Source organism: Strigops habroptila, chromosome 7 (genome assembly GCF_004027225.2).
Source record: "Strigops habroptila isolate Jane chromosome 7, bStrHab1.2.pri, whole genome shotgun sequence".
Taxonomy (NCBI): Eukaryota; Metazoa; Chordata; class Aves; order Psittaciformes; family Psittacidae; genus Strigops; species Strigops habroptila.
The window spans coordinates 24,326,610-24,338,634 of record NC_044283.2 but is presented as its reverse complement, the minus strand read 5'-3'; the positions used below and the strand labels follow the sequence as shown (position 1 = coordinate 24,338,634).

Genomic DNA, 12,025 nt, shown 5'->3' with positions numbered 1-12,025 from the left:
GGTGCTCCCAGATGTGATTCGTAGAAGATTACAGTGGGGAAGGGGTATGTCTGCCTTGGACACCACAAAATATCATCCGCGGTCACTCCTCCGCAGCTGTCACCACTCCGGGTTGCTCAGGTGTCCTGCCCAGCAGCTCAGCCACTGTGTCCATGTCAGCTCTGAGGCCTCAGCTAACCACTGCTGCTACGTGAACGTGGCGTGTGACCTGCATCAAAAACTTTAGTTTCTTGGCAAACACCTGTTTGTCTTCAGGACTAGATGATAGATCTGTCGGTGTAGGGACTGTTTGTGTTGTTCACGGGCTGAACATCCATGTCTATGCATGCAGATGAATCTTGAAAACCATCTCCAGTTTGTAGAGCTGAGGACGACTGACTTTTTTGGTCTTAATAGCCTATTACGTTAATGTTAGTGTGCTTGCTGGGGAAGGTGCGTATCTGCAGTGAGCATTAATGGATTATGTCTTAGAAGCCTTTACATGCCTAGCTGTTAGAGTACTATCCACCTTTACTCATTTCTGTTACTTTCCAAAAGCAGGTATCAGCTCAGAAAAATCAAAGTGAGAAGAAAAAAAAAAATCAATCTTACTTTTGATTTCTTCCTATACAGAGTGAGAGAGAATAAGTCCCTCATAATTCCATCTAATTCTTGTGACCTGTTGAGGTGAAAGAAATCAAGCTATTGTTGTCAATCATCGATTTAAAAATGTGACCCTGTCACTGACAACGTAGCTTGAAATTGTAGAAGCACTTGGCAAAACAGAAGTGAGTGTAACGTTGGCAGTAGATTAGTCGATTCAGTCCTGAGCGCTCTTCCTTCCCCTGCCACTGAGGTGGCTGAGTCCAGCCTCTTTGCTTCTTTTTACCCCATTTTGTAAAATATAAGATTTACAACTGGTGCCTAACTCAAGAGTGGTGTAAAGTTCTGTATTTTAAGTAGTTTAATATCATTCTGTATAAGGAGCTAAACAAGTGCAAAGCCCTACTGAACATGTTATTGGTCGTTCCATGAAGTACTGTTGTGTGTGCTTCTCTGGCGGGCAGGGATGTCCCTGGCCCGCTCAGGACCACAAGTCAGGAAGGTCTGCTTTAGAACTGAGGTGGTGGTAGAAGCCGTTCTGGAGCTCTGGGTTGATTTTATGTTAGCCTTATACCATGCATGTTGTGATGGTTTTGCATAAGGTGCAAAATAAGGTTCAAATCCAGCAAGGCTGACGTGCACAGCCCGGTTACATGGGCAATGTTCTGCAGTTCAGGTTCTTACCTTGTTCTAAGGGGAAAATAAAAATAATAGACTTGTTAAAGAAGTAGTCTACATAAAAAGTTTCAAAATGCAGTATGGTTTTAATCACTTTGTAACTATCGTACTTGCTTTCAAAAGATCAGGTTTTGGTTTTAGAGAAAGTTTGTTTCTAACTGACTTCTTGTTTTGTTATTAACTTCTCATTTTCTACTTTCATATATTTAGACTTAAGAATTAGTGATGTGTAACTGTTATTTGCATAACAGATACGTAATAAAACAAAGTCTATATTAGTGTTTCAGAATTTTCCGTCCTAGATATTTTAGGTACTTGACATACAATTTTGTCTATGCTGGAGTTCATCATAGCAAAATTGAGCCTAACAACATTGTGAGTCTTCACAGAGCCAGTACAATGAAAGGAGCAAGATCTTCTTTCTCTTCTTACAAGCACGTATGAATGGAAAAGGTGTACAGTGCCCCGACAAGACCAAGTATCACACTCTCACCCTTATGTTTTGAACATTTATCAGATTACTTATCGTAACAAATAGAAAAATATTTTGGCAGGTGCATTTATATATGGAAAAATGGATGTCATCTGCCTGTATTCTGCTTGGGAAACAAATCAAGAGAGCCTGTGAGCCTGCTTTGCATACATACTATTATGTATGTGCTTTGCATACATGCTATTATACTTGATGTTAAGCATGCTTTCCATTTTAACTTCTAAGGTTATAGATTCAATTTATTAATACCTAAAAATCTATCTAGTTGTTCATGAGGCACCTGATTCTGCAAGATGCCGAGTGCTTCTTGGAAGATCCCAGTGCTCCCAAGTCCTCTATAAATAAGTACAGTGGAAGCTAAGAAAGCTTTGTAAGGTTATACCACAGAGCCAAGTCTTGCAGTCCTGGTTCAGGTAAAAAAAAAAGAAAACAGAAAAAGGAATTATTTTCCCAGAATAGCTTCTATCTGCTTGTATGCCTTGACTCACCAACAAGTAGCTTCCCCAGTTCCCAAGGAGCCTCGTTTGAAAAAAGGTCCCTTAGCTCCCCATTGTGAAGGAATAGAGTCAGGGATATGAGAAGGATCAGTCTGTGTTAGCTGTCTTAGTCTTACTTCTGTGGGACTTTAGTAGCAGGACAGCGGAGGAGAGTGGTCCTGTCGTCCTCTTTTCATCCCATCACCTATTCCACAGGATTGGTTGGGGCAAGAATAAGGTCCCTTAGTGATTATCAGTACAGCTTTTCATGAAAGATTTGAAGATGCTCGGGGAGCAGCCTCTGGCATGATTGAGTGGTTGTACGTTTGCATGGTTATTAATTGAACAAATATGCTTCAGAGGCTTTAGTCAAAGTGTTTAGCTGGTATTTTTACAGATAATGGAACAAATTAGTCCCATTTGGGTGGGAACAGATAGAATTACGCTTGATAAAAGTTTTCTTCATTAAGATTAGTTCTGATTCTTCTGCAGCCTTGCATGCATTGAAAACCATGGCTTTCTGGATCTAAATATAGTTTTATTCTTACTTTATAAAACTGCTAGACAAAGGTCAGATTCAGGGCAACGAGCTTTTCTGCAAAAGAAAAGATTTTTATCAGAAAGAACAGAAAAGCTGTACAAAAATGTAGCACCAACCATTCATATGATACAAGCAGCTGCGATGCTTTATTTGCTGAATCTTTGTTAAATAGATTCAACAAATTTGTTAAATAAGGACCTCTAATAATAGAGCTTCGGTCTTTTTTGTTCATATATTCACATGTACATATTCATATATTTCCTGTTACTTAATCATAAAAGCTTTATTTTTTTAGCAAGGCAATATTTTTAGAGAACATGATAAAACAGCTTATATCAGTTTTCATACACTAAAAAGTTAGTTTAGGAAAAAAACAGCTGTCCAAATGAAATTACACGAAGATGTAAAGAAAAGTTGGGGGTTAGCTCTTCAAATAGTTAGACTAAATCAAGTGTGAAACAAAGCTTTCTGGTGTGAGTGGCCTTACTTTAACAAGAATTCTTGTGCAAGTGGTTACAGTGTCCTTAGGGGCTCATCACTTTCATATCTAGGTGAGACTCATTACATGGCACCTGTCTTTAAGCACCCCTATTAAAAATACTACGTAAAGCTTTTATCAGAGAGCTCCATGAAATACAGGAATATTCTTATGCATAGACTTTTCTTGAGCCATGGAGATAGTCGGATGCTTCAGTTTCAAATTAGTACATAGAACAAAAGTGTCTCAAGATGAAAAATACCTTCTTCCTGTGGGAAAACGGTGGAGCTGAAGGTGAGATACATGTTGCATCCTGATCTTGTGAAATAGTGCCGTAGATTTTCCTTTTGCAAATTAATGTAACAAATTTAAAAATCTGTTGCTAGTAGATGCAGGGGAGATTGTATAATGTGCATAGCACTTTCCTTTTGATAATCTACCCTGTGAGTCTGCTGAATGAGATGAATGTTATTCTCTGGTAAAAACTGGGTCATCTTTTAGCTAAACATATGTAAATAACCAAGCCCAGAAATCCTGTTAATTGCTACAGATTCCCTCGGGAATAAGTACTGATTAAAAATATTCTAATTGATAAGCTGCAAATTGTTTACTGCAGGTATGTAGAAACCCTAATTCAACTTCCATTGAAGTTGAAGACAGGCACCCGCTAGCTTCAGAAAAAATTTGATCTGGCCTAAAGGGGTTGGGAGTAGGGCTGCCAGGGAATAGAGCTGCTTTCATCTGAAAATTGAAAATCGTCCTATCTTTCTCAGCATGCTGCTACCCTGCTAAATCTGTTAGCTCAGTGGCAAGTTATTAGAAACGTATGTCGTCCCTGGAGAAAAAAAATAATTAAAATATTCCCAAGAATTTCAGTATAGTTTTGTGTTTGTATGTTATTGGAGTAACATTAAATGTATTTTTACAGTTTTAAGGGTTTAGTAAGGTATTTTGTAACCTCAACAATTGTACTCTTGATAAACAGGTCTCAAAAAACTTCATAGCTCATAGTTGAGGGCTGCATTTGCTGGCTCAATATGGTGGAAAAGCTTTAATTTTTATTTGTTTTGAAACTGTACCTTTTTCTGAAGGAGCGAATAATAGAAATTTTTTAATCTTTATTTTTGCAAAGAGATGAAATGTCTGAAAACTTCTGAATGATTGACCCTCCAAAAAAAAGATTCTGCAAAATAATGAGTTATTGCAGGTCACCTGAGCGGTGGCAGCTGCCTGGGTGCTCATGACTAGCTCAGGGCAGCTCTGGAGTGTCTCAGCTTAACCTTTTTCTCTTACGAACTAAGCAAAGTTGTGCTCGCTCACTGTTCCCATGGGGCAAGAGCATGTGTGTGGACCATTGTCACATATTAATCACAACCTTGATTCATAAATCTTGGAAGAAGGACAGAGATGTTTTATGGATTGGTTGCATAGTTTGTTATAGCAACATACTCTTTTTCCATACTTAGTCTTTTAAAGTAAATTATTGGTTTTGTATTATAAAGCTCAAAATTTAAGTGCAAAACATTTCTTGGCCAGGGTAACCAACAGCAAGTTGGTTTCTCTGTTCTACTCCCATGGGGAGGCTGGTGCGAGATGCTTGTCTCTGCTGTTTTCCATCTGCAGGGAGCACACTTTTTTCTTGTTTCCTTGCAAAAGTCTATCTCCTGGAAGGCCAGTCCCTCTTTCACGTGTAGCCACTTGCTCAGAATCAGGCCTGCCAAGCGGTGCCCGGTCAGCATGGCACAGCATGGATGTCCTCGCAGTGCTGGTGCAAAAGTGCTCAGATTCCACGGGCGTTCCTTCCAGCAGCAATGCATCACTTGTATGGCTGCAGGAGTGCTGAACTTGGGAGGTTGGTGATTGTGGCTGCGGAATGAGAAGAGGAATGTCAACACAAGCAGTGGGGCAGTCTGTAGTACCAGACACACTAACCAAGGGCAGGAGGGTAAGCACATTTGCCTAGGAGCTGGCTCTTCTACTTGCTGCTTCAGTGGAAAATCGTGTTACAGTCAGTGAGAGTTCTCGCCTTACTGAAAACCACAGGAGGGGCCTCCTGGCTTGTTTGGTAAACTGGCTGAAATACAATGTGTTAGTAATTTTACAGAGGATAGCCTCCATTTTGCATTAATGTGTCAAACGAAATGATTGAATTGCCATTAGACATTCAGTGCAATAGGAATAACTCTGCTGTCCTAGACCATTATCACAGTCTCCTATGCTACAAATAAATGTTAAAGTGAAGCTGAAGCATTTACTTAGCAGAAAGAGGGTATTATTCTTGGACAATGTTCTCTGTCATTGACATCTTCTCTTAATTAGTTTTCATATTCCAAAAGATTTCTTCCATAAAAATGTCATCATTTTAACAAAAGGATGACCAAACGCTGGCAGCTGAAGTTTGGCAATAACATTCTGTATCAAATATCAGTAAATGAATTCTAAAATAGCTGGACTGCTTTTTTGGTCCATGACTGGATGTGCATAATTAGCTCCTTTTCAAGTGTGTTGCCCAGTAAAAATGTTAAGCCACCTGCATGGGAATAAGTGAAAAAGCTTTTTTTAGCCTTGGTGGATCTTATTTAGCTCCCTTGGGGAGTTCAGTTTGGATCACTGGCATCAGCCTTATAGCCGTAAAGCCTGAAATCTCTCTCCTCACATATTGGCAACTGGCCATGAAAAGGAAGGTGGGAAATGGTACTGGTAAGCGCAGGGTTTTAATGTGTGGATTCTTGTCCTTTGAGAGTTGTACTTGACACTGGCAAGCCTTAATTAGACTGAAAGAAGCATCTGTGTAATCTTCTGTATTTGCCTGATACACCATTCTGTGCTGAACTGATGCACCTCAGCATACCTGTAACCTTGGTTAGCCTTGCCCACAGTATTAAGTTTCCTACCAGGTTGCTACTAGATCCTTCCACCCTTTAAAGCAGTGTCAACTTTTTCATATACTTAGTGAAAGAAGAGCTGTGATGCGAGGCTGTGAAAGGGCTTTTACCATAATCGTAAGTCTTTTTTAAGTTGTCATGCTCTGGCTCCTGCTTCACACTGCTCTAGGTGCTAGTGCTGGTGGCACAGTTGGCAGCAGAGTTTTCTGACCCACTCAGAGCAAGTCCGAATGTCCCCATCAGGGTGAAAGTGCTATTGGCCCAGCAGTGCTCACAGTGCTGTGGTGGTCACACAGTGGTGGACTTGTACTGTGGGGACAAGGGATGTAGTCTTGTGAGACCATAAAAAAACCCAAAAAACATCAGGAAGATTCCTTAGCACATACTTCTCAGTTCTGAGCCTGTCCCTGCTCAAAAACTTCCCTGATTTTGGCATGTCACTGTAGTTTCCTTCAGTGACTGGCTCAGCATTTCTTTGGCTTTGCTCCTATTTTTAAGGAGTTGTTTTGTATTAAATTAGCATTTGTAAGAAGCAGCAGATGGATGACACTGAAAAATTAATTCATAATTTAACAAATGATTTGTGAGACAGTAGCAAAGTTACCCACCAGCATGCCTTGAGCAGGATGTGGCTGGGTGGGCAGTTCTCTTGTGGAGCTCCTACTGGTCTTGATGTCTCTATTGAAGCCAACAAGAACATCACCAGTTGCATACATCTGTGTGCATGGTTAAGTACTGACTTTTACATGAGGAAAGGAGCTGGCTTAGCTTAATCTACACTGAAAAGTTCATCTTAGATCTTGTTAATTATCCTGAGAAAACTTGTAGTGCAAAAATACACTTGCCAGCTCATTAGGCTACAGCTGGAAGTCCAGGGAGACGTGCTGCTGCTTTCAAGCACAAAATCAGCTGCTTTCCTCCCCCCATCCCCTGGAATTATAATGTGAGTGGGGAGGATTGCTTTATACTCTGAAACTGTTGCTATATCTCGAACCCTCCTTGGGTATTGTATCAGCCATCAAAATCATTGCAGCTCTTTTCCCTAGAAAAGCCAAATGGATGATCTGAACTGGGACAATTAGTTGAAGAAAGCTGTAATTGGAGCCACACTTTACTGTGGCAGTGCTCCTCCTGGCAAGACCCACATTTATATCCTGCTGGTTTGGTTTTGCTGCCCAGTCAGCCAGTTGATTTTCTTTTGTCCTGAAAACTCAGGTTTATGCCCAGGAGGAGGCCGAGTGGAAAAAGATCATCATTAGTGCTCTAGAGATCTGTGACCTTGCAGAACTGCTGACCAGATCCTGGTTTACTGAAGCCAGTGCGAGTGCTGGTATGTGTTTCAGCAAAAGTAGGATGGAGCTGTAAGAGTGAAAGAAATGATGGGAGAGATGCTTCTCTTGCATTGTCAATAAAAGGGATTAAAAATTACCATTGTAAAAAAGCCAAGTATAACATTGCAGTGTTTCAGACTTCAGTTCTATGAGGGAATATTTACTTAATTATTTAAATTAATACAATAGAAGATAACTGATCCTTGGAATGTTTTAGTTTATATACAAAGTTGTTCTTTTTTGTAGAACCTATTTTTAGCCTTGTTTGTATAGAGAAAGTTGCTTTGTAAAGGAAGTTGCCTTAGAAATCTTCAAGCTTATTTTTCCCAATTCTGTAACCCCTGTGATTTAAAATTCTTGCATAAAAAATGCAGACCACCTCCACTGGTTACTTAGGCCTTTGGCTTCTGGATTAATTTTGGTTTAATGCAGTGTCCTTCCCTATTCCCTTAGAATCATGCATCCATTAACTTCAGGATGAAATGTGCTGCATTTTTGTGAGTAGCAACTGAAAAAAATAGAAATTTCACAAAGATCTTTGCAGGTAAAATCTGTCAGTCCTATCTCCTCATATCTCTGGTTTGTTTTTTTAAGAGAAAAACCCCAAATCCGTGCATATTATTTTCCTCTCTGTGCTCTAATCCAGTCTGAAGAGAAACTTGATGCAGAAATCAACAGATAAAATTCCCTGGCCTGACTTACTCACAAAGTTTAGCTGTACAACTGAAATAATAGGAAGTTGAAGAATAGGCTAGTGAGTTGGATGTGAGTAGTTCAGCAAAAGACTAACAAAACAGTCGGGATTCTGTGGGAGGGTGGATGTGCATGAAGCACAAATATTGTAGAAGATGGAAATCAACAGGAAAAGGCATTACATAACACAGAAAATTCAGAGCTTGGCTAGGATTCACTGGATTTGAATGTTTATGCTCCTCTTGGTTGGCAGGGCATTAATAAGCAATATTGCCCTACAGCAGATACCTGTATGAATTTTTTTGCTGTATACCTAATTGATGTTGAATTGAACCCTGTGGCCAGGCAGGGTTCAGTGAGTCCAGTCTCTAGAAGAGACAGGATTAGAACAGATTTTGGAGTAACCACTTGTACCAGAGGTATTTTGAAGTGCCCAGTAATGAGTTGGCTGAGGTAACAGTTGCCCCTGGAGCGCTAATGGTAGTGAGGGAACAGAGTAGCCAAGGAGGAGAAGAAAGACTCCTATAAAAGCAGTGATCAAGAGCTTTATGAGGAACTGATTGCAGCAATCTCTTCTTGCTATAACTGAAGCAAGTTTCCACCCCTGGAGTTAATGGATTCTACAGTCACACAGCCCCAGTGCCTGGTAGTTTCACTGGGATAGGACTTCATGTGCAGGATTGCAAGGGTGTTATGTTATGCGAGGCCAATGTTCAGGATGTTTTAAATGCTAGAAGAGAATGCTTGGAGATCATTTGGAGATGGGTAAGATTACGCAGAAGAACCAAACTTGGGGCATGCTGTGAAGAAAATAATTACAGGAAGGGTCAGGTATTGTAAGAAAACATGCATACTAAGACGGCTTAAGTGCAGGTAAAAAGGCAAGAGAACAAATCCTTTTTATGGAAACCTGGATCCTTCAGGAGATCATGGAAGAGTATAGGAGAGAGGGTTTCTGCCTCTGACAGTAAGATTAAAATGAATATTTTATCTTTGGGTCACTGGATTGCTCATGCTTTGCGTATGGCTTTCGCTGCTTTAGCCCTTTATCATTTTTCAGAATGCCTGCAGAGGCATAACAAGTCATTTGCTTTCTTCCTACATTTTAATTTTTTTATATGTATTTTCATTTGTTCTGCCACACTTCTCTCAAACTGAACTCAGAAGCAAAATTAACTTAATGGCTTGTTAGAAATATTTGACAATTGTGCTTTCAGTTATCACAGTTGGCTGAAAAACAGTAACGAGGAGCTGAAGAGGGTTTTGTTTCTCTTGAAAGTAATGTGCAAACTGTTACTTGTCTGCTGTACCAAAAGGTATATTTTGCTCCCAAGGCTTTCTTACCTTCAATCTTCAAGAAAACAGCAACACAGCAAAAATAGTTCTTAGCAGAGGTAATCTTCAGCCATTCTATGTATCGTGTGTGTAATAGTCTACATTTCAAAAGTGCTTGTATCCAGGAAAGATAAAACTTAATGGACTTAGAGTTATGATGCTGAAGATGCCAGGTTTAGTCCATGATAAATCTGCATGGACTCTCATGTATGTATCACATAGAGTGAGTGTTTCTTTGAGTACTGGAATTATAAATATTTTTACATGCTCCTGTATTCCAAGGTGTAGAGATCGCCAATATGTGTGCTTTAAGAAGATTGCTAATCAACATCGTATTGGAGTCCCATTGGAGAGCATCCAGCACATGGAAAATTGACAAAACTTCTTGTTTGCCTTTGTGCTAGAAGGAATTCAGTTTTGTAATGATGAGGGTGGAGAGAGGCAGAGTATAATTTCTGTCTTCCAAAGCTCACCAGCTGCATACTATTTACTCAGGAGAAGTGTTACTGAATTGGGAAATAATGTATAGTCATTGCAATCATTTAAAATAGAAGAGTCTCCAGGTACACAAATACAATCAGATTGTAGCCATAAAGATTGCTTTTTTGATAGTAGGGTGTATAAAATATAATACGCAGCTGTAGGGCTGGGATTGAGGAAGATAATAAAAGAAGAAACAATTTGCAATAATTACTATAAGTGAGAATGCTATTTTTTAAATCGTGAGAGACTAGAAATATTTTTCAATATGGTTTCATTGCCTGCAATTCTGAATAGATGCTCAAGTCAAAAGGTAATGGTGGGCTTTTATTTCTGTCTTAAATCATCGGAGACCATCCTCCACTTTGCTCCCAAATTGTAGTAATTCCTGCTTTGACTACATTATTTTAATTTCAGTAGTGCTGTTTGTGATTGCCTCTATGGGCCTCTTTACACTGAAAAGGTCATATCGACTCCTCTTTGATGGTACACCATATTTGTCCACATTTTCTAATTCTCTCCTTTATTATGCTCTTCATCAGTTTGCTTAGTCTAGAGGCCATAATATTTACCTTCTCAGCTATTATCAGTGAGAGCTTTGTTATATTTACAGAATGTATCTTCCAGCTGTTTTTAAACCCTTTGAATTAAATATTGTGCTAGCAGTAATATAGCCAAACCAAAATACTGTAATTTAAAGTAGAGGAAAACTAACTCTCAGTCGGAGTACTTGCAGGTATTTGACATCATAGCCTGGCCAATTGCTGTGATCTTAGCAGTTCTCTATAATAAATTCCAAGAAAAACAAGGTAACAATAAACAGGAAAACACACAGAAAAATACGTAAAATAAAACTACAAGTTGGTTTTTTTCTTTCTCTGGGTCGTGAAGAAAAGAACAGAGCATTTTCTGTGATAGATTGCATGGAGAACAACTGTATTTGCAAAAGGTGGAGAGCTGGTGTGACTCACAGCAAAGAGGTCAGAGCTGGGCAGAACAAGTTAACTGCTGACGTGAGATCAGACAATCGCAAGTACTGGGAGGCAGGCAGGAAGCACACTGCAGTTCTGGAACAGGATTTTGATGCGAACGGGCTGCCTAAGAGCACGCAATGGAGCCAAAGAATCCTGCTCCATGATATATAAAAATACTGGTCTCTTACTACCAAATCATACACACAGTCACAAAACATCGTAAACTTAAGGATTTTATTACAGAGCTTAGCTGATATTTCATACTTTATGCATTCAACATGTGTTAAAAATAATACAATTATTAAGCCAAGAATGTTTTAATGAGGAATACAGACATGAGAGTGTCATTTTACAAGTGAAAATCATGACACAGTACAGAGCAATTCTCTCTTCTTTATAACTGATCAACCATAAAATTTCCACTTCCTCTAGTTCGCAGCCAAAAAATAATTGCATAAGGGGGATCACTTACCTCATGGGGGGTTTTGGTTTGTGTTTGCTTTGGTTTATTTTTTTGTTGGTTTGGTTTTGATTTTTTTTTTTTTTTGTTTGGAGTTTTTTGTTGGGTTTTTTTTTTTTTTTTTTGTTTATTTGTTTGTTTTAAGTAATAAAGCAACCCAAGTTTAGTATCTTTATCAGGGGAAAACATAGTGCTGATCCCAAAATAGATGGTCTCTCTTCGTTCCTTTGTTGATGAAAGAGCTTGCTACAGGCTTGGAGGAAGGAAAGATAAAGGATGATTCCTTTCAGCATCATGTGAAGATGAGAAAGCTTGTAAGGGATCTTTTGTTGAAAGCTTGGATGGTATTTTACTTGGTGTCATGTGTTCTGCTTTATTTTAGCTCATTAAGGTAATTTGTCATGTAAAATTCAAATGCCTCGGGTTAAATTCCTTCTAGAGCACCTCCACTTAAATTTATGATGTTGTATGACAGATTAATTTTCCCCATTTATTCTCTAATCTTTTTCAGTTGTATGTTCTGCAGAGAGTGTTAGCCTGGTGTCATTGGTCATGACTCGTATCTGATGATTCGATTTCTTGTAGTCGTATATAAATAATCCTCTTATTAATTGCTGTG

At 39.1% G+C, this 12,025-nt stretch overlaps 1 protein-coding gene across 1 annotated transcript in view; it reads left to right on the top strand.

Moving 5' to 3' along the window:
* Positions 1–12,025, top strand: part of SMIM14 (small integral membrane protein 14) — a 40,518-nt gene that overhangs the window by 798 nt on the left and 27,695 nt on the right. The window lies entirely within an intron of this gene.